General features: G+C 44.2%; 1 protein-coding gene across 1 annotated transcript in view; it reads left to right on the forward strand.

Annotated features, from left to right (window-relative positions):
• Positions 1-322: 322 nt before the first annotated feature.
• Positions 323-22,697, forward strand: part of LYPD6 (LY6/PLAUR domain containing 6) — a 28,895-nt gene continuing 6,520 nt past the window's right edge. Inside the window, exon 1 of the mRNA XM_041473910.1 lies at positions 323-401. The gene's annotated coding sequence lies outside the window, so the exon portion shown is untranslated. The remainder of the gene's footprint in view (positions 402-22,697) is intronic.

Consider the following 22,697-nt stretch of genomic DNA (forward strand, 5'->3'; position numbering starts at 1 on the left):
GCTTTTGAACTCATCCTTTGCTATCCATAGATTTTTTTTTTTTTTTTCCCCGCCTGGAACAAAGACAAGCAGGATAACCCGCTGATTGTTTGATCTGTCCACACCAGCCCGGAATAAAATCTCGTTTTTAATGAAGCACCAAGGAAAGCCGGAGCTCAGCACAATTCCCTGCCCGCCGGAGATCCTAATCTCTCCTTGCCGGCAGAGCAGAGCGGGCACAGCCGCTCCATGAGCCGGCCCCGGCAGGGAGGCGAGCCCACCCTGGATCCCGCATCCCCGGTTCCCGCATCCCCGGATCCCGCATTCCCGGCTCCAGCATTCCCGGCTCCCGGGCTGCCCCGGCCGCCGAGGGAGCGATGGAAAATCCCTGAGCCAGAGCCTGGAAAATCCGTGCCGCAAAGGTATGTCCCTGTCTCTGTTTAACCGCCCAAACCCCTTCTTTCTATCCCTTTTCCCTATTCTTTTCCCTATTCTTTTCCCTATTCTTTCCCCCATTCTTTTCCCTATTGTTTTCTCCATTGTTACAGCGGAAAAAAAGCGATTATTTTTTTGGTGGAGAAGTCACTCGGGTCGGCACGTGCTTAGCAAAACAAACCCGTGCCTGTGTGGGGTTAAAGGGAAAATGTCCATTTTGCCTTCGCTCAGCTCTGGCTCGGCGATTCCAGCCGGATTTGGGGACCCCTCGCTCCCCTCCAGAAGCAGAACCGGCTCCCCGAGGGATGAGCCCCGGGATGAGCCGGAGGGGTTTTTCCAGGAGCCCCCCGTGTTTGGAACCCGCCCTTCCCTTCCAAACACCCCCTTCTCCCCCCGAATTCCAGGGTTTTTTTGGGTCACAGCCCCAGGAGAGGGTGCTCCGGGTGGTTTTGGCTGCCGGGAGGCGATGGAGGCGCTCCCGGGCTGGTCCTGCCCCGCTCCCCAGCGGGGCTCTGGGGTTTGGCAGGAGGCTGGGACTGTGGTTATCACTGCTTTTTAATGTTTTTTCTGAGAGCCTCTTTATGGAAATGGGGCTCTTCACGAGTTGTTTTCCGAATGAAAGCAAAGGGAATAATTATATTTGTTGGGAGTAAAAGAGAGTCACGGTGCTGCTGCTGCTAAAGAGCTTCCTGCTCTTCTTCCCTGTTAATTAGAAATCCTGCTCTCGAAAAAAATCATGGAATATTTTGGGTTGGAATGGATCTTAAAGCTCATCCTGTTCCAATCCCGGCTGTGGGCAGGGACACCTTCCACTGGCTGCTCCAAGCCCCACCCAGCCTAGCTTTGGATTTAATTAAATTAAAAATGAAATTAATTTCATAGATAAATAGTTGTGTTTCCAGTTGCAGCCAGTGTATGTGCTCTTTCCTGCTTAAGTGGAGGGAATATTACCAATTTCTTAATAATTATTACATTCTATTCCTAAACAGCCCTTGCTAATACAATGAGCTGGATAATTATTTTCTATATCCACATAATTTCTCCTATATTTTGGGAATTTTTACTTGGCAATGGACATGGTCAGCTATGAAAACCTGCCCAAATTGTGGGAGTCCCTGCAGGAATACCCATAATTTGTAATCCACACTGGTTGATTTTTCCAGGGTCAGAAGCCCAGGCTGTGATTCATTTTTTAAAATCATTTCAAGATTCATTTTTCAGGCCACACCAGCTGCTGGGCTGGTGGATTGGGAACTTCCAGTGGGCAGAACTGCCACAATAAATACATTTTCTATATAAAAAATAATTATTCTGCCACTTCAGAGACCTTGTTCTGTGAGAATTGGTGCAAACCACAGAGATCCCAGTGGGAAGTGGGTGGAAATCCCTGGTGTGACTATTAATACACCTTCAGAACAACCCCTGCTGGATTTTTCCCTGCTTTTCCTGCTGTGGAAAAGCCATTTTGCACCGAGATGGGAGGACCTGGCTGGCTCAGAGCTGGCGCTGGTGGTGTCAGGAGGTCAGGCTGGCTCCGCGTCGCGCTCCAGCCCCGCGGAATCCCGCGGATCTCAGAGCCGTGCGTTATTTTCCTGCTGTGGAAACTCAGTGGTGCCATTCCCTCTGCAACCAATGCTGGAAGCAGCCCAAGAAAATACAAATTTTGATATTTTTGCCTGGTTGTGTTCAGTGCTGAGCTTGCAGAGCCCAGCTCTGAGAGGGACGAGGAGCGGGGATGAGTTTTCTCCACCAGATCCGTGTTTTCTCGGCGGCAGAACGAGCTGAAAACAAATCCTTGGTGAGACAAATGATCCCAAAATGATTTAGCTCATTAGGACTCTGGGATAAAATTATTCCAAACATTCCCTCATTAGTTATGCAAACACTAAGGACGGGGTTTAACCAGGCTTGCCCTCGAGTCTAACCCCGCTGCTTCCCTACAGCCCCAGGAGGTGCCAGCAGGGAGGGAATCCAACCCTTCCCATTCCCACTGGATTTATTTTTTAGGCCAGTGCTGACATAAAAACATCTGAAAAGTCCTCCTGGCCATGCTACAGTGGGAGGCTTGTTCCCCGTAAATCTAAAACTTTATTTATGCGTCAGCGATCCGCTGGTTCCATTATTTGGCGCTCGCGTGTCTGATCTCCAGGCTGATTTCCTGCCACTCTCTGGTGTAAAAGTAAAGGATAAGTTACAACGGAGCTTGGAAACGGAATAAATTATTTGCTTTCAGCTCTGCTCGTCAGCAGGGCTGGGGTTTTCCAATGGAAACCCAAGTTGCATCCCGCCATTTGTCGATCAGTCCAGTTTCTCATGGCCTGGATGAATAAAGGGGTTTAAGGAGCACTAAAAATAAACACTGGACATCCCTCAAGATGTTTTTTAGGACCTGAGGGCAGGAAACTCTGACCCTCCTCCTTTTCCTGCCCCGTTTTGCTCCTCATGTCTGTCAGATTGATGTGATGGAATGGGCAGGGCGAGTCCTTGGGGTCAAGGGATCCATGGCCCAGCTCGACCATGGAGAACTCTGGGGAGAGCTGGAAGTGTCTGCTGGTGCTGCTGATGGTCTGGCTCCACAAAACTCACTCAGGGAGACCTATTTAGTGAAAATGAACTCATTTAGCTGGAAAACAAACTGTTATTTCAGCCCTGGGGCGGCTGAGGCGGGCCCTGGGTGAAAGGTGCAGTGTCTGCCTTGCCGATTGGAATCTGCCTTTGGAAAGAGGTCTTGGCTCGGTGGCAACACTGAAAGGAGGTGGCAAGGTAGGATTTCTGGTGCCTCTTTGCCACTCTGGAGAGATTTGTACCTCAGACAATCCCTCCTTGTGGTGTAATGGGAGAGCAAGAGCAAAAGTACAAATAAATCCCATGATTATACCACCGCTTTTTAAAAACTATTTTGAATTCTTTTTTTTTTTTTTTTTGGTAGTTTGAACAAGGCTTGCAGGAAATCCATCTTTTTTCCTACAAAGTGAATAATTCCTCTTTTTTTTTTCCCTGTCCTAGGCCCATTTTGCCCCTGGTGAGTTTTCTGTGTTTTTTTGTGGCGTGGTGTGACCTACTCAGAGAGGAGCAGAGAAACAAACTGTTATTTCAGCCCTGGGGCGGCTGAGGCGGGCCCTGGGTGAAAGGTGCAGTGTCTGCCTTGCCGATTGGGATCTGCCTTTGGAAAGAGATCTTGGCTTGGTGGCAACGCTGAAAGGAGGTGGCAAGGTAGGATTTCTGGTGCCTCTTTGCCACTCTGGAGAGATTTGTACCTCAGACAATCCCTCCTTGTGGTGTAATGGGAGAGCAAGAGCAAAAGTACAAATAAATCCCATGATTATACCACCACTTTTTAAAAACTATTTTGAATTCTATTTTTTTCTTTTTGGTAGTTTGAACAAGGCTTGCAGGAAATCCATCTTTTTTCCTACAAAGTGAATAATTCCTCTTTTTTTTTTTCCCTGTCCTAGGCCCATTTTGCCCCTGGTGAGTTTTCTGTGTTTTTTTGTGGCGTGGTGTGACCTACTCAGAGAGGAGCAGAGCCCTTATCCCTCCATGGCCATATGTTCCCAGAAATAATCATCATTTTCATCAGAGCTGCTATATGGGCTCTTCCCCGTCCACTTTGTTGTTCCTGGTTGAGTTTTTATAAATCTGCTGTGGAAATGTTATGGGTTTCACAGAAGTGTGTGTCTGGAGGCAGAACTCCTTCCCCACCAACAATGAAGTATTGTTAACCCCATAAAAATCTATTTTGGACATCTGTACACCCAATAAACCCACGGTTTATCCCTTGGCACGTGTTAAAACGGGGAAAAATCCAGTATAAACGGCCATTTGTTCATTGCCCAGTTGTGCCTACGTGATCCCAGCTCAGCCCCTGCTCCAGTGATTCCCTGTGAATCCACAATATTCCCATTTATGGGGCTGCCAGCAGTGCCAGGGCAGGGAGTTAAGAGTGGGGCTCTCTCCCAAGGGATGCTGCAGATGCTCTCAGCAGGAGCTGTGCCTCGTCCCCGGGCTTGGCTTTGCTGGAAAACTCAGGAAATCCTCAAAGTTGGGATGGATTTGGGATGATGACATAAAATATCCCTCCTGCTGCTCCATCGGTGTGTATTCCTGAGCAAGCTCTTCCAGGGGCTTCCTATTTTTAGATAAATTGCTAAATATTCTATAAAAATTGCTAAATATTCTATGTAATCTGCTAAATATGCTATAGAAATAGCTAAATATTCTATATCAATTGCTACTATTTCTATATAAATTGCTAAATATTCTATATAAATTGCTCAATATTCTCTATAAGTTGCTAAATATTCTATATAAACAGCTAAATATGCCATATAAATAGCTAAATACTCTATATAAATTGCTAAATATTCTATATAAGCTGATAAATATTCTATATAAACTGCTAAATGTTCCACATGAACTGCTAATTATGATAGGAAAAGATGAGAGGAATTACCTCACTTATAATTACAATTTTATCCTGTTTTCCTTTTACGTCTTTTATTTGTTTAATGCCAATTATTCCTGTATTTTATCAAATTCTGGGTGGGTTTTTTTTGGTTTTTTTTTTTTTTTTTTTTTTTTTTTTTTTTTTTTCAATCCCTTTAAAAAAATTTTTTTTTTTTTTTTTTTTTTTTTTGCATTCTCTTCAAGTGCCTTTAATAGAATAACATAAATTCCTCTGATGGAATTCTGCCTGCAATTATTTCCTATCAGTCAGCCCTGAGCTTTTGTGTGGCTCTGCTTTCATCTCCTGAGCTGCTGTGCAGACAAATTACGACTCTCAGGCAGGTGCCTGACTCGCTGTGGGATGATCCCTGTGGATACTGCAGGGATTTGGCTGGAAAAATGGAAATATTTCAGCATCAGGCAGGTTGCAGAATTCCTGGGGTTTGTCCCGAGGAGGGAGTTAAGTGCTAAAAGAAAAAAAAAAAATAAAGTATAAAAGCAGATTAACAGAGGAAATTATTGGGATTCAGGATTGGTTTGCAGTGCAGGGAATAAAAGGACTCTGGAAAAGGGGAAGTCATGGCAGGAGAGTGTTTTCCTGGTGGTTTATATCCAGAAATGCTGATGGCTGCACACTCCTAATCTTGCCTCATTCTGAGCTTATTAAATGTGTGTTTTAAGTGCCCTGAGGCAATTTTTTAAAAAGTCCTCCAAAATATCTTTTCTCAGGAAATTTCGTGAACTTAGTCCTTATTAATTAATTAATTGATTATTCTCCTCCGAAATAGTTGGAAATTTTTAACTCAGCTCCTGTTCCCTTTCACTGTTACCATTCCTTGATCCGGGCAGAGATTCCCAGCTGGAATCCCTCACAGGGTGAGTCCAGTGTTTGCCAGCTCTGCTCCTGGAGTGCAGTCGGGGTGATTTCAGCTCATTGTCCTTCTGTGCCACAAAATTCACGCTGCTGTTATGGAAATCAGGAATTTTTGGCTCTGGCTGGTGGAGGGAAGGGCTTGACAAGCTCATTTTTGGAGATTAATCAGCTGTAGGATTGATTTTTAAATGTGTCTGGAGGAGAAGGTGGAGTAATGCCATAAATACATGCCACAAAGTCACCTGAAAATGAGGATGGTAGGAAGGAGAAGGACAAAAAACCAAAATATTCTTTCTTAAACCCCTGGATTTCTCTTTGACAGCTCCTGCAGATTTTAATTTATTTGTTGTTTCACATCAACAAACACAATTTTTTAATAAACGAAGCAAATTCCATCAGGTTACTCTTCAGAAGTTGTTTTTGAGGAACTGAAAAAAACACTTTAAAAAAACCTTGAAAAAACACTTATTAAAATTTATTAATAAAATAAATTTGGGCAGATGTGCTTCAGCAGTGCTCCCAAAGAGCCCTGGTGGGACAGGGAACAATGGCTCTTGTCCCCAGAAGAATGGGAGCCCTTGATGAAATGTCAGCATCTCCAGACCTCGCTCTGTGCATCTGCTGCTCAAGTCATGGGGTCTCGTGGGCTTTCCTGGCCAGAATCCCAAACGGCAGCACTTTAATTCCACATCCCAAATATTGATTTAATGGGGGCTCTGCACGTGCAGTTTATTTAGAGTTGATTTGTGTGCTTGTAGAAATGATGCTTGTTCGATTGTCTTCACATACGGCTTGTGGTCAATCTAAATGTATGAAATAAAACACACCATTTTAAGATTTTTTTTAATTTTTTTTTAATGTATTGCTCTGTTTTTATACAAATTTGGCCTATTCTGTCATGTTATTATCTATATTTAAATATTTAACAGGGTTGAATTTATTTTTGTATGTTTTATTTTCTCTACACCTACCAAGCTTTTTGTTTTTGTGCACGACCAGCCTTTCCCAACCTTCAATATTTCACCAAAGGGACTTTGTTTTCCTGGGATTCTTGTGCTCATATAACAAGATTCTAAAGGCAAACCAGTGCAGGGCTGGATTTCATAGAAATCCCGCCTGCTTTTAGGGCTCTCCTTCTTCCCAGACATACATTTGGGGCTAAACTGCCGGGGAAGCAGATGCCAGTCTGCAGATATTAAGAGTTAAAATCTCTTGAGATGTCTTCATGCTCTTAAGGAGCTTCCAACCCACTCCAGGGAGATCCAAGGGGCCGGCGAGGGCGGCGCCGGCGCTGGAGGAGAGGGTGAGCGCCGCGGGGTTGGGATCCAGCGCCGGGAGCCGTCCATAAATACCAAATTTGGACCCTTGGGATGCCCGCTGGGATTTTGTGGAGGTGTTTTCCAAGGAGGTTGTTTGGTGGATAAGAGTTTTTTGGGGTATCCATGGAGGTAGGAATGAGGAGAGGTTTGTGGGGAGTGAAAACGTTGTGGGTTCCTCACATCGCAAGGAAAGGTTAAGTGGCCTTGTCGTCCTCATTTTACCTCCTGTCTCTGCTGGGTGATGAGTAGATAAATATACCAAAAATGCACCTAAAATATCTATTTTATCCATCTAAAATATCTATTTTATCCATCTAAAATATCTGTTTTCTGTAACTCCATAAAGCCTGTACACAAATACAGACATCTCTGTATTGGTCAGTTGGCCTTCAAGGATGGAGAAGGTTTTAAAGTTGTTTTTTCAGTTGCATTTTAAGGATGGAAGTTTCACTGCTATTAAGTTGTTTTCAGCCTGTATCTACCAAGTCATGCTCTGCTTAAACATTTAATAGGGTACAAAGCATCTTTGGTGCATCTTACAATGTTTTAAAAATGAATATTACCATCTTCTTATTTTTTCCAGATAACAGAGATTTTAAACAGCTTCTACCTTGGGTTTAGATGTAATATTCAAGTGGGAAAAGGGAAAGAGGTGTTTTTTTTCAGTGGTTTTTATCCTCAGGAGTGGTTTGTTTTTTTTTTTTGTGGGATTGCTTTATGGAGCAAATTTTAATTGAGGTAACCAAGAGTGTTGTTATATGAATAAATATTTACCTGCTTTGAATTTTATATCCACTAAAATATTTTATCTGGAAATGACATTTGGTGTTGTTGGGTTTGCTGTTCAGATCACAAGGCCTTGGCTTTTTGGAACTGGCAAAATAAAAATCTTGAGCATGACCTAGTTTAACAGCAAATTCCCAGCAACATTCCTGGCTCCAAGGACATCACATGCTCCACATCTGAGGAAGCTGATTTTTACAACTTTGGGTCTTATCCTGGTTTGTTATTCCATTTTTTTCCTCGGTTGGGATGCTTAAAAGTTTTCTCTCTTTCTTTCTTTGTTGGATTTTGGGATTTTTTGGGTTTTTTGGTGTCTAGTGAGGTACTGATGGGAGTGCAAGGTTTCCTTGGCTGAGGTAGCTGGAGGATGTTTCCATCATGGAATGTTCATTAACTTACCAACCTTCCCTTCCTCTTCCTGGCCAAATGCCCTGATGGATCCAAGTGAGAAGTTGTGTAGCTTGACAAAATCCTCTTTTCCCTAGGGAACCACACTGAAAATGGGATCTGAAGGATGAAAAAGGGGAAAATAAGCAACACCACAGGCTGGATCCAGCTGCTTTTGTCCCTGTCTGCAGTGAAAGGGGACTGGGGGGAACCATGGGGTGGGATTTGGTGGTGGGATTTGAGGTGGGAAACCCCCCTGGATGGAGCTGGGCCTTGTTTCTCCCCTCACCTTGAAAGTCTGCTGGCAGTAAAACTTTTTAGCACTTCTAATAATTGAAAAGTCCTGATTTCCTCGCTGGAATTAAATGCCTTTTAGTGGATTAGTTTGAATCACATCCACTAAGAGCTTGATCATCTGCCAGCCCCGAGAGTTGGGCCAAAGCTTTGTAAATTAATGAGCTCAAGGTGATTAGGACAGGTTGGGTGCTTTGGACCCTGCACCAAATTGTCCCCGTGCAAGGTGTGGAGCTCTGGGCGTCTGTCACTTCTTTTTCCCATTTTCAATTGCATTCCTTGGGAATCCAAGGGGGCTTTGGGAAGGGATTTTCTTGGCTTGGCTGCCAAAACCATGAAAGGAACCGTGTGATGCCACGTGAAAATTATGTTGAGGTCCCAAAAGTAGAAGCAACATTATAAACACGCTGGCTGCTGGGATAATTCCAATTCCAGTCTCAATCCAAGGTTATTTATCCTTGCATCCAGGATCAATCCATGGGATGTTTTATGGGAAGATGAAACACCTGAAACTCTGTGGGAAGGAGTTTTTAAGTCTTGCAGCCACGTTTTTGTGTGAATGGAAAAATGCCTTGGGACAAATATGTTGGTACATCTTTATATAAAGTGTGGGATTTTCACAGAGTTTTGTGGACACCTGAGCATCTTCCCCATGGGTTCTTGGCTTGGAGTCAAGGAGAGGAACTGAGCTTTTATTACCCAGCAGGGCAAGTTGTGAGGATGGCTTTAGCACACACCTCATTTGTAATTTCTTTCTAAAATGTGAAATTTCTAAAAATTTCTTGCAGTAAAATGTGGCTTTTCTTGGAGGAAGGGAACACTCTGGTGGTTCCTAAACCCTCAAGTGGTGGAAAAATGAAAAGTGTGCACTGCACATCCCAATTCCCACTGGTGTTTGTGGTCCTAAGGACAGTTTGATGGAATTATTTTCAAGGTGATCTGTCCTGAAAAGATTCCATGTGCTTCCAGCAGCTGTCAGCAGGATCTGGCAGGGCTGGGCCAGTGCCCTTGCGTCTGTCTGAGCTTTGTTTGTTGGATTTTTCATTTTATTTTGGGTAAAAATTTAATATCTGCTTGTTCCTTTCAAATCCAAAATTCCTGCAGCCCACCCAACTGGATAATACAGCACTTCTTAAGCTGGTTTTGGGTTTCTGATGTGTAAAACTGAGCACTGAGGTTGCTTAAAGAAAACATCATCATCACCAGGTCTTTGTCTGCTGGTGAGAAGTCTCCTGAGTCCAGCCCTTCTTGGGTGGAACCTGCTGGGCAGATCCTGGGGTGAGAATTTGGATTGTCCTTCAGGTGAGACTCCATCTGCAGAGCTGCCTCCAGCTCTGGGTCCAACATCAGAAGGTGCTGGAGCAGACCCAGAGGAGGCCCTGGACATGCTCCAAGGCTGAACCCCTCTGGAGCCAGGCTGGGAGAGCTGGGAATGTTCCCCTGGAGAAGGGAAGGCTCCAGGCAGAGCTCAGAGCCCCTGGCAGGGCCTGAAGGGGCTCCAGGAGAGCTGGAGAGGGACTGGGGACAAGGGATGGAGGGACAGGAGCCAGGGAATGGCTCCCACTGCCAGAGGGCAGGGATGGGTGGGAGATTGGGAACTGGGAATTCCTGGCTGGGCTGGAATTCCCAGAGCAGCTGGGGCTGCCCCTGGATCCCTGGGTTCCTGGAAGTGTCCAAGGCCAGGCTGGAGCAGCCTGGGATGGTGGAAAGTGTCAAGGCTAGAACTGGGTGATGCCCAGGTCCCTTTCCAGCCAAACCATCCCACTGTGTCTCCAGCTGTGGCTGGAGGCTGCATCTCCCACCCCATTCCATGCGCTCCAGGTTTGGGAAACAAGCAGCTCGTTGGGAATGGCTGGGCTGGGAGCTTCTGCCAGAACCTCTCTGTGTCTGTGCCCCGATTTAAACACATCCCAAAAGAGCCCTCACTGGGTTCCTGCTCTGTGCTGATGGGGTGATAAGATGGGAGCTGTGCCTGGAGCTGGACATTGAGGTTCCTGTGAACCCTCAGGGTAGCACTGGAAAAATGCTCTTTTGTTCCCAGTTTTGCACAGGAAGCTCATTTTGGTTTCTTTTAATATCACAGCTCGATCTGGCAGGGAGTCAGAACTTCAGCTCCATGAGCTCATATCTCTGGCACAGAGCGTGGCTTGGAGCTCCACAAACCAGCCCCTGATAATGAATGAAAAATGTGAAGTATCTGCAAGTCTGTCATAACAGGAGAAGGTTGTACAGCACATTTTTTATTTCTTCTCTTCCCCTTCGAGGTGAAAAATGAATTTTTCTGAGCTGTGATCAGGATTCCAGAGGATGAGTAAGACTGGGGGGGAAGTTCTGGGTTTTGCTATGTCCTCTCCTTGGCTGTTGGGGCTGAACATCCACCTGATCTCCCAGAGTGGTGCCTCCACCTCCACATTTATCAGGAAATTGGAGCCATGAGGGGTGAATGAATGGATATTTTCATATTTATTTTTATATTTATGGCTGCCTTCCATAAATTTAGGAAGGGGTCTTAAAGCCCATCCCATTCCACCCCCTGCCACAGGCACCTTCCACTATCCCAGGTTGCTCCAAGCCCTGTCCAGTCTGGACTTGGAATTTTACTTTGTTTTTATTATTTCCTTTTTGGTATTTTTAAGTTATTATGTACTGAAAACCTCTAAAGGAAAGACTTAAAACATTGATTGTTTCCTATGCTGAGGCAGACAATTTTCATGGCCAGGCTGGGTGAAATTTTAAGATTTAAGGTGTGGAAGAAACAAATTCCCTGTGGAGGGATGAGACTTTTCCTGCTTATCTGTTAATTCTGTTGCATGGAGGAGAAGGCCTGGCTTATAAACACAAAACCAAACTGTTCAAACTTCTCTTTGTTATTTTTATTTTTTTTTTAAATTTATTTCTCTGACATTTTGACCTGGAGCAATGCTTTTGGTCAGGTGATTCAGGTAAACAAAGAGCACACACCTGAGCAGAGGTGGGAAACTGTTCCCGAATTAATTCCTGGTGCTCCTCCCACTGCTGGGTGACTTTAAAAGAGCTCAGGAAGGTTCTGGTCCCTGGTTTGGTCCTGCTTACCTTATCCTGCTGCTCTTGAGCCTTTGGTTCCCTGTCCTCTACAGAAAGGTAGATTTTAAATCACTTTTTGATTTGTGAAGGGTTTTTATGGAGAAAATGAGGGACCTGGATGGCAAAGGAGGAGTAGGGACTGTTTTGGTTGGTCTCCAGTGCTTGGGAGCCCAAATTAATTAATTTAGGAATTGTGGTGCTCAGAGCTGTGGCCTCAGCTATGAGTTTATGTGTAGAGCTGCACTGGGGGTAGGAGGGGCCAAGATTTTGGGTGGATTCTGAGATTTCTGCAGATTCTGAGATTTCTCCTTTGCAGGAGGATGCTCCTCTCCTTGATGCCTCAGGTTCAGCTTTTCTGTGTTTCAGACTCTGTGCTGCTTCAGTGTGCAGTTCTGAGCTTCACATTAAGGGTTGCTGAGCTCTGTGCACAGAGCAGGGACACAAAACAATTCCTGCTCCAGCTGGGCACCAAGGACAAATGATCCAAATCTCAGCCCAGGAGCACAAAGCCCGTGGGCTGCAGAGAGAAAAACAAGCAGGATGGGAGTGCAGGGGCTGAGCTGGAATTGGACACTGAACTGCAATGTGCACATGGAGCAGAGCTGATCCCAGGGAGAGACCCCGTGAGCGCTCGTGCATTTTGGGACCATTTGGGTTCATCCTGGGTGCAGCCCTGGCTGGGCTCTTGTGCTGCCCAAGGTGCATCCATGGAGGAGATCCTTGAATCAATCCCTGCTTTATTCTGGAACTCTGCCCAGGCTAGGGCAGCCTTCTCAAGGCATCATCCCCACTCAGGGCCTCAGTGTCCCTCTGGAGAAGGGATTTGAGGCCAGTGGGAGCTTTCCTGCTGGTTTCAAGGAAAACAGAGCAGCTCAAGTGTCTGCTCTTGGGAATTTCAGATTTCCACCTGGTTTTGGCGTCATTTATTTTGAAATATTTTAGCAAATCTTCCTGACTTCCACTGGGCAGCCTGGGCCAGGGCCTTACCACCTTCACAGGGGAGGTTTTTTCCCAATATCCCATCTAATCTTCCTCTCTCTGAGTTTAAAGCCCAAAGTTGTGGCTGTCCCTGGATCCCTGGCAGTGCCCAAGGCCAGGCTGGATGGGGCTTGGAGCAGCCTGGGACAGTGGAAGGTGTCCCTGCCATGGCAGGGGATGGAACAGGATGAATTTGAAGTCCCTTCCAACCCAAACATTCTGTGATTCCTTGATTTTGTGTTATAATGTGAATCATTATATTAAAATATAGGATAATTATAATAATATGCAATTAGATGTAATAATAAATTATAATATTTTCATATATAATCATTGCAACCATCTCTGGCACTGCCAAATGGAGGCCTTCATTTCCAACCATGACCAGATCTGGCTTCGCTCCTGAGTTGGCTGGAAGTGCTCAGTGCTTGGTGCTCACAGAAAGAAGAAAATTTCTTTTTGTAAATATCTTTCTTCCCTTATTCCTTTGAGATATTTACATAATTCAACATCATGGAAATTAAAGCAGTGTTTCAGTGCCAAAGACTGTCTGTTGGTGAGCCTGGTCATTATATTAGCAAGTAATCAATATTTTTGTCTTTAATATCCTTGAAAAAGCCATCCTGACCTGACTGAATTTTTTCCATGAGGCCTCAGTGACATATAAAAAAATTTAATTAAAGTAGTGGCACAAAGAGTAATTTGGAACTCCTTTTATCACACCTGTGTCCATGTATCCTCTGGACCAGTGGGATTTTTGAATTTCCAGCCCCATTTCTAGTTAGTCTGTTGGCTTTAGGGAGCACATTTTCATCATGCTTTAATCTAGACTGTTTTAATTTAATTTTTTTTTTTTCTTTTCTGTATTGTTGTGGACTGGCCAGGTTGTGCTCTCTGCTCTGTCTTGCATAGGCTGTGCTGATCTAGGGGCAATCCTTTGGTATTCCCAAGATTCCTACACCCTTCTGGAGGTGGTTTCTCAATGATTAGGGCACTAAAAAATAAATATAGTAAAATATAATTATATGTCAGCATGTTGCTTGAGTTGGAAAAAAAAAAAAAAGCCTGTACAAAGTTGTGGTTCAAATATTTTAAATTTAAATGTGTTTATTTTGTCTTAAATATTCCTTGTGCTTGTTTTGATTCAAGGATCTCCTCCATGGATGCACCTTGGGCAGCACAAGAGCCCAGCCAGGGCTGCACCCAGGATGAACCCAAATGGTCCCAAAATGCACGAGCGCTCACGGGGTCTCTCCCTGGGATCAGCTCTGCTCCATGTGCACATTGCAGTTCAGTGTCCAATTCCAGCTCAGCCCCTGCACTCCCATCCTGCTTGTTTTTCTCTCTGCAGCCCACGGGGTTTGTGCTCCTGGGCTGAGATTTGGATCATTTGTCCTTGGTGCCCAGCTGGAGCAGGAATTGTTTTGTGTCCCTGCTCTGTGCAGAGAGCTCAGCAAGCCTTAATGTGAAGCTCAGAACTGCACACTGAAGCAGCACAGAGTCTGAAACAGAGAAAAGCTGAACCTGAGGCATCACAATGGGATCACCTCTAAGGTCCTTCCAACCCACACCAGTCTGGGATTTCATCAAAATTGTTCCAAGCACTTGGGTTTTTCTGCATCCTGGATATCCCATCCCTTTCCCAGCTCAGCTCTTGCTCCCTTTCCCTGCTGGTCTCAGGCAGTGTCCAGCCCTTTGTTCTGGCTCCTGGGTGTGTTTATTGGGCTTCACTCCTCTGGTTTTTGTTTATATTCATTTTTTTATTACCCAATTGATGGTTTTCCATTCTCATGGGCACTGGGTGTTTTCCCTGTCACCCTCAGGATTTATCTCATGAACATTCCAGGAAGATCCTCAATTATTTTCCCACCCCTTTTAATCTGAGCCCACTTTTAGGAAGTTTTATTCATGCCAGCATTATTTCTGCCACAAAACAGAAATATTCTGCCTATTGTGAATAAAATGCTCTTATTTTGGAAAAATTTCTGCTATCCAGGCACTGTAGTTTCAGGGAAATTCACTTTGTCTATCCTTGGGCACTGTTGTTATTTGCAGTTAACCCTGAATAAACACAGCAAATCATCCATGAGCTCCAGGGAATTATTTCTGGTGGGTTGAAGCAACAACTGGATGAAGAAAAAAATTAGCAAACCCAAAAAACACCTAAAACCCACCAGAATAACTGAAAAAACAACAAGAAAATAATCCTTTTGTGACATTGCTTAAAAATTATAAGGTTTGTTTTGGGTTGAAATCCATTAGAATGAGAACCTGGTTCTCAGAACTGGCAAAGCTGTTGAGTACTTGGTTTATTTTATTTATTAAATAAATATGAAATGATCTATTTACTCTTACTAAAAATAAATTTATTCCTCAGCTTTCTGACCTGCTGGCAGACAATTGTGGATCACAGGAATATTTTCCTGTTCAGCTGTGGAACATAACAGACTTTTTCATTATGATATTGTGATATGCCCATACTTTTCATTATGTGACAAAAACACATTAAAATTGATTGACAGTGACATCTACAAGGGAAATGCAGGGAGGGTAATGAACTTGTGTAAAAATTGAATTAAAATTTAAATATACAAGGAAATGGGTGCTGGGGGAGTGAAACATCCCTGCTTTATTTCTGGAGTTTTCTGCAGTTAATGCACTTTATAAATAGTTTCCTCCAAAGTGAACTTGGAACAGCAAAATTCTTCATTTTAGCATCAGAAAAATAAATTAAAATTAATTCAGTTATTCAGAGCATTTTGTCCATCTCTACATTGTAATGACATAATCAAATCGAAAAGGAGTGACTTTCTGCGCAAGGGTAAAGAATTTTCTGTGGGAAGGCACCAGGACTCAGCTTTCCGGGACATTTATGTGATAAAAAACAGGGAGAAATCCAAAATTTCCATCTCAGGAATATCCACTGAGAACCCCTCATTGTGGTGTTGGAAGTTTGAAACCATCCTGGGAGCAGTGGCTAAAATGGGGATGGAGTTTTACAGCTTCCCATGGCGCTGGGGATGAGTTTTCTCTTAATTAGTCTTTTTTTCATCATCAAGTTAGAAAAATAAAGGAATTAAATGGCTTTTTCTGTGAGGAAAAGTGGCAATTAATTGGCCTTGGAGTGCAAATAACACTGGAAGTTCTTATGGAGCAGAGGGTTTGTTTTGGGTTCTGCTGGATTTTGTTTTTCTGGAAAAGCTAATGAAAATCGTCGTGAATTAAGGATTTGTTTACTCCGTGGATTAACCAGACAGCTGAAAGTGCATTAATTAGTCAGTTCTCAGTTGGGTTTATTTCATATTATTTAATGATATGTAGCTTTTCTAATTTATACCAAAATAAAGCATAAATTAAAACTGGAGTAGGATAACTTTGAGTGAAGCTTTTGGAGAAAAATATCTGAAATTTGGTGTCACAGGATAGAAAATACAAAATCAGATTAATTTTGCTCTTTAATTATAACTAATTATGGCAATTTCTTCAAAGAGATTTATGACAAAATCTGTTACAGTCGTTGTGGAGCAAAGGGTGGCAGAAGAAATGATAAAATAAAAACGTCTTATTTATTTTGATGTAGAAACTGACTTATAAATTTGGATTCACACAAACATGAGCTACTTTATGAAGATAAAAATGAGAACGAGGTACTTATCTAAAGGATCCTTGTACGAGGCTCAGGTCCTTGGTCATTAGATTTTACGGAGGTGTCGGAATTATAGAGCTGGGAATGGCCAAGCCATTCCCAATTCCCAGTTATTTCCGTGAGGGTTGACGTGGCATCTTCTCCAGCCTGGTTTGAGATGTTCCCTTTGGAAATGTGGAAAGCAGAGGTGTTGTCCTCCTAAGTGTCCTCTCCTTTTGTGGTTCCCTGGGTTTTTGGTGCCTTGTGCCGAAGGGAATTCACGTGCGGGTCACGAAATAAAAAATGAGATGAACTCTATGTGAACTGTCAGGGGAAGGGAACCCTTCCATGGCCTCATCCCTGCGTGTCCAGGGCTGGAAAAATGACACATGGTGTTCATTAACTGCTCCATGCATATGTTAAATTATTTGGGGGAAAAACACGGCATTACAGCGGGAATTGGGAAAAGCGGGACTCATTAATATCGCGTAATTGAGGAGAGGAAAGGAATAATAACGGTGCAATCAGTGATGGGTCAAAACACTCCTCAGAGGGGAAAAGGCTGAAATTTTGGCTGTGTTCATAACAATAAAACCTCATTTGGGTGAGGTGACGTTGGCGGGGCTGAGCCGTGGCGCTGCACAAAGCTCGTTTCGGGCGGACGCCGCGCGGTTGTGGCTCGGTGCCTAATCTAGCATGGCAAATGTGCGAGGTGATGTCCCAGAGGAACTGTCACAAATCCCGCCAGAGAGGCATCAGGAGAGCGGGGACACAATGGTGCAGATTGATGTCTGGCTTTATTAAAGCACAGTTTGGCGCAGGAGGGACAAACTCCCTCTTTCATGTCCCGTCAGCCTCTAATCAAAGAGTTTCTTATCAATACTTCTGGCGCAAAGATACTGAATGCAGAATTGCAGGGAAATGGGGGGAAAAAATATCTTTTGGAGGTGCCCTTTTCACCAATTAGATCTGGAGATGTCACTAGGCTGGGGTTTAATTTGGCCCGAGCACGCTTGGTTAATTGGGTAGAACTCATTTTTGTAATCAGGAGGGTTTGGAGCTTTGGTGCTCTGCTTTGGTCTCCCCCCAATTATTCCCTGTAACAGTCTCACAGCCAGAGCCAGAATCCTGGCTGTTGGAAAACGATGGGATTGTTTGGAGACCTATTTTCCCCATCATCGCAATGACTCTGCCTTGTCATTTTTTACTACTTGAAATATTGCTGTAGCGCAAATAAAATGCTCCAGGAGTTTACCCAGGATGACCTTGGGCTCAGCGGCTGTTCCTTTGATCCTTTAAAAATACTGAGGATCCTCCTGCTCCCAAGGTTGTCCCAATTTTCTTGATGTAGTAAAAATTTAACCTTAAAACCTCATCCCGTTCTGTTAAAAATTCTGTTTCTATGTACCTACCAAGCTGAAACATGGACTAGAAATGTGTTTTCTTGATGGGTTTCATGTCTTGATTACAGCTCAGATAATTTTCCAGTTCTTGTCATAAACATGGAATACATTCTCCTGGTTTTGTTTTTTTGTTTTTGTTTTTTTTTTTTTTTAATTTCATTTGGTTCTTTGGCATTGTTTTGGCTGCATTTTATTTGCTCACACTGCAATGTTCTTTCCCTTTTTCCCAGTAATGGGGATGCTTTTGCTTGGTTTAAGTAGGAAAGATGGTCCAGGATGATCCCAATTGCTGTTTCCACACAGAGCAAAATATAATTTCATGCATAAACTCTGTTCCTTGGGACTTCATTTTGTTGGTTCCCCAGGAGAACATCACCACCCTGCCCCCTTCCAGTGCTGTCACCAATGCTGGACCAGCAGTCACAGTCTCCCTGTCCTGAAATTCCTTCCCTGGGTGTTCCCCTTCCTCCTTTTGCCATGAGAGTTTCCCGAGGAGGAGGAAGGCAACCTGTGATCCACAGAAATCTCATCCCTGCCTTGGGAAGAGGAGCCCTATAAGCTGCCCCAATGAACTCAAATATTTTTTTAGGGAATAATTTAGTGCTGTCTTCCCTCCCCTTGGTCACTGGAACTCAGCTACTGGGGTTTTTTTCTTCTTATTAGCAGGAAAATCCCAGGATTTCTGTGCTCATGCATGGTTTCCTTATCCTGTCTGCGTGGAGCCGGGCTGTCTGGGGGCTCTCCATGCACTGAGGTCAGCCCGTGTGCTGAGGGGCTTCCAAAATTCCCAAACTGAGCAAAATCCTGATCTCCCACATCCCCCCAGGCTTTCTTCCCTTACTGCCTCTATGGCAGGCCATGCAAAAACCCAGGAATAGATCTTGAAATTATTTGTTGGATCATCCATGTCCATTTTCCTGCTGATTCAGAGGTGTTTGTGGTCACGGGTTTGAATATTCTGTGTAATTTAAAGGAAGGGAAAAGTGGCATCCCTGTACCACATTTATGGAGTAAAATGGGGATGAATTATGTCTAACTTGGAGTATTTCACCTGCTCAGCTTGACAATTAATTTGCAGAAATTATGTTTTCTTATATTATGGAGTGGCTGAATTGTAAGTTCACTTTTTTCCCCTGTCTTTAATGCCAAATATTAAGTGTCTTTGATATTCCAGTAAAATATATTTATTCCATCCTTGTGTTTTTATCAAGCCTAACTATCCTGAGGATAAATGGAAATGACCCCAAATCATTAAAACACGGAAAGATTTAAGAAAAGTTTCACTGGTGAGACTGAAAATATGAGTGATTCAGGTTGAAAACAGAAGCCAAGTGCTGGCTGTAAAATAACCTTGGAATCACATCCTGTGAAAGATTAAATTGTATCAGAGGGAACATATTGTCCCCCCCTTCACTTCCCCAGGTCTGGGGCTTTTAGCTCAATGAACTCCAGGCTTTGTAATTAGCAGCAAGGCGATTAGATGGGCCACGTTCCTGGGAGTAATTAGTGCACTAATTGTGTTTGATTGTTTAATTACTCTTGCTCGCTGTAATTGAGGAGAGGCAACGAACCCCTCTGCAAGAGCTCTGAGAGGTTCCTTGGATACAAGAGTTTTACTACATCCCCTTTTATGGGGAGGGGGATGCACATTTAACTATTCCTGGGGTGAAACTGCCAAGAAAATCCCCTAAATGACACGTGGAAAAAAGCTGGATTTGGAGGCAATTCATAACAATTCCAGGTTTTTTTTTCATAACCTTTTGACATGTGTGGTGGAAACCAAAAGAAATAAATAGAATAGACACAAAAAGGCTGAGCAGGATAAATGAGAATGAGGAAAAAGGCAATTAGAGCTGGAGAAGTTGAAAATAGTCCTTGGGATTGTTGTCTGGGATCCGGCACAGCTGCCAGGTGGAAAACATTCCATCGCCGTTCCGATTTGTCTTTGGACAGTGATGACATGGGCAGAGAGATGGCTTGGATTTGGAAGCTGGAGGGAGGTGAAAACTAACCCAAATATTGTAAATCCAATCATGGAAAGTCCAACCTGCAGCTTTGTGTGTCCTGGAAGAAAGGCAGAAGGAAAACCTGTGGAGTTATTTGGGAAAGTCACGCTGGGGATGTGCATGAGGGAATTCCTGGAGGGAAGGCTCCGCCTCCAGGAACAGCTCTTCCAGCCTTGTCAGGAGTTCCTATGGCTTCGTTTCCCACTGAGGAATAATCCCCCTAAGGCAGAGGAAGGATGGACCAGCTGAGCCTGCCAGCAGAACAGGAACAGCCTCGTGCTGAGGCCTTGGTGGCTCCTCACAGATGGCACTGCCCGGCCATGCTCTGATTGCTGCTTTAGGCCTCGGAAAGTCTCCTGCCCACTGACAGGGAATTTTTCCTGGCTTTTGCTGGCTTGTTTCTCTCAAGGAAGAGTTGATTTAGGGAGCTCCGAGATGGAGGCCCCTCCAAGGGGAAGGATAAGAGGAAATGTCAGGATGAAATTAGTTAGAACCTTGTAGGAACTTGGAAGTGTGGCCCAGACAGCAAGGAGGAGATGGAGGAGGAAGGCTGAGATGAGCTGTCTGCAGAATCATCAGCCTCCTCCTGTGAGGGAGAATCATCAGCTTCCCACCAACCAGCCAGCTTCCCACTGCATTGGAAATCCAGGAAGAGCAAGGAAATGCTCCACCACCCCTGGGAGCAAGATGGAGGGCCCTGAACAGCACAACCTGTGCCATACTTGCGTGAGGAGAACCACAGAAATACCCATGAATCAGGAATTCTTTCCTGCCTGGCTTTTGCTGATTGTTTGTATGGGAAGATTTGGTGTCTGACTCCCTTTTTCCTCCCTTTTTTCCCCTTCCTGGAATGGTGCTTTTACTGCAAACTTGCAGCTGGCCCAGCTCATGGTCATGGTCAGCCAGCTGAGCCTGAGGAGGACAGACGGGACAAAGCCATCCTTAAAAATAACTGTCCCCTCCATCAACACTTTTCCCTTAAATCCAGAGCCCTGATATCCGGCCTCCTCTCCAGGGAGGGTTGGGACCTTCCATTGTCCCCAGCGCCGGTGCCAACGAGGCCGAGATGTCCCCTCCCTAATGAGACCTGACAAGTGGGCAACTGGGCTGCTGCTCGGGGCCTCCGATGGTTCATTTGCACCGTGGCGGGGCAAAGGGCAGGCCGGAGTAATCCGGAACGGGAACGGCCATCCCGCCTCCGAGGTGCCGCTGGAGCAGGGCTGATGGAATTACCAGGGATTTCTGTGTCAGCGCCCTCTCTCAAACTGACTGCGTGATCCAAATGATCCAAACCCAGACGTGGGACTCGCGCGACCGTGTCCCGCCACCGCATTCCGTGCGGGACGCGCCAGCTTCCGTTAGGTTGGGATGAGCGCTCGGCTCTGGGCAAAGAGCTGAGGGAATTCTGAGGGAAAAAAATGTCTGCCCGTGCCTCGTATCTGCTCTGCCAGCAGAGGTTTAGCCCTGGAGTGGCTGGTACGCCACCAAGAATTCTTGAAAATAAAAGTTTTGTACAAAGTTTGGCTGTTTTGGCTGAAAGTCCTGGATAAAAGGGGCTTGAATGAAAAACCCTTTACGCCCTTGGTGAAGCTTCTTAGGGCTTATAGGATTCCTAAAGAGAATCCACCATTGTAGAAAATTAGAATTTTGTAGGATTTTGGGAACCAAACCAAATTTTTGCAGGTTTTAAGACAGTGCATCCATATCTATATATCTATATTTATATCTCCTTCCTTACATTTTATTTTTGTGTGAATGTAACACCAGAGAAAATGGGTGTGCTGAACACTGAATTAACATATAATTAATTGAATATTTAATATAGAAATTTTGGATATTGAGTTCTTAAGTATTATTACTTTAATGCAAAATATTTTTTGCCACTCTGTAAAATATCATCATTACCTTGAACATCATTAACTTGCCCCCCATGAAAGACAGAACTACATGTAGCGCTGTGTTCATGCTCAAAATATTCATGGAATATTAAATATTTAGGTTTCTGGCACTGGATATTTCCATTCTTGCAGAAATTCCTGTTTTTACCCTACCTGTGTGTATGGAAGGAGCAGGTGGAATGTGCTCATGGTGACAAATGGTGACAATAATGGTGGCATGTGCTTGCTATATAAGGACTTCGCTAAATTCCATGGTTTTAAATTTTGGCCCTGCTTGCCTTGCTCTGGACAATTTTCTAACCCAGATGATTTAAAAATTGTAATTATTTGCCTGTAATTAAACCTGTTTCAAACAGAAAACGAAGGTGGGGCAGTGAATTCTCTCTGTTCGTTCACGGTTTCTTGCCACTCGTTAGTGGCTGGCAATTAAGGTCTTTGCCGTTACCAGAGGAAGGATGTGGCTATTTTTAGGGAGCAGCTGGAGGGTTCCTGACACCAGCCACTTTTCCAAACTGAAGGCTGAGTGCTGCCACACAGGGTTTGGAGAGGGGTTGGGTGAGCAGTCAGTCCCACAAAAGGGACGCTGGGAAAGCCAACGTTCCCAACTGAAAGACTTTCATCAGTTCTGCAAAAACAAAAGAGTTTTGTGCTTCGGATGAGCAAACCCAACAAATTCTTGTCTCTTTGGGAGGAATTCCTGCCATTATTTCAACCTTGCTGTGCTTTAATTTAAAATACCACTATAATGGTTGGATTTGATGATATTGGAAGTCTTTTCCAACCTTGATTCCATGACTGTTTGTCCTTTATGTTGATAATTTGTTAATTATTGATGAGAGTTGGAGTTGAGCTGTGATGAGCTCCTCTTTTTGGGATGTGAATCCTCATTTTTTGGTGCTGTAGCTCAGGATTAATTCCTCTTTTTTTGCTCCTGATGGTCTCACTGCAAACTGCTGATGTCTTAAAATGAAGAGTGGGGCCTGTGAAACCTTCCTGGTGTTGTTTGGGATAAAATAAAATAGTCCCAAATTCCAAATTCTGCCTCCAGATCCCACATGGACCCATTTCTTTCATCTTCCACGTGGTTGGGAGAGGTTTGTTTTATTTCCTGTCTGCTTCTAATCAGGATTTCATTCTCCCCTGGCTGCGAGGGATCAATGGAGTAAATCCAAAATTCCCTCTTCATAAGGTTAAAACAACAAAGTTT

Source organism: Pyrgilauda ruficollis, unplaced genomic scaffold (genome assembly GCF_017590135.1).
Source record: "Pyrgilauda ruficollis isolate IOZ18807 unplaced genomic scaffold, ASM1759013v1 scaffold308, whole genome shotgun sequence".
Lineage (NCBI taxonomy): Eukaryota > Metazoa > Chordata > Aves > Passeriformes > Passeridae > Pyrgilauda > Pyrgilauda ruficollis.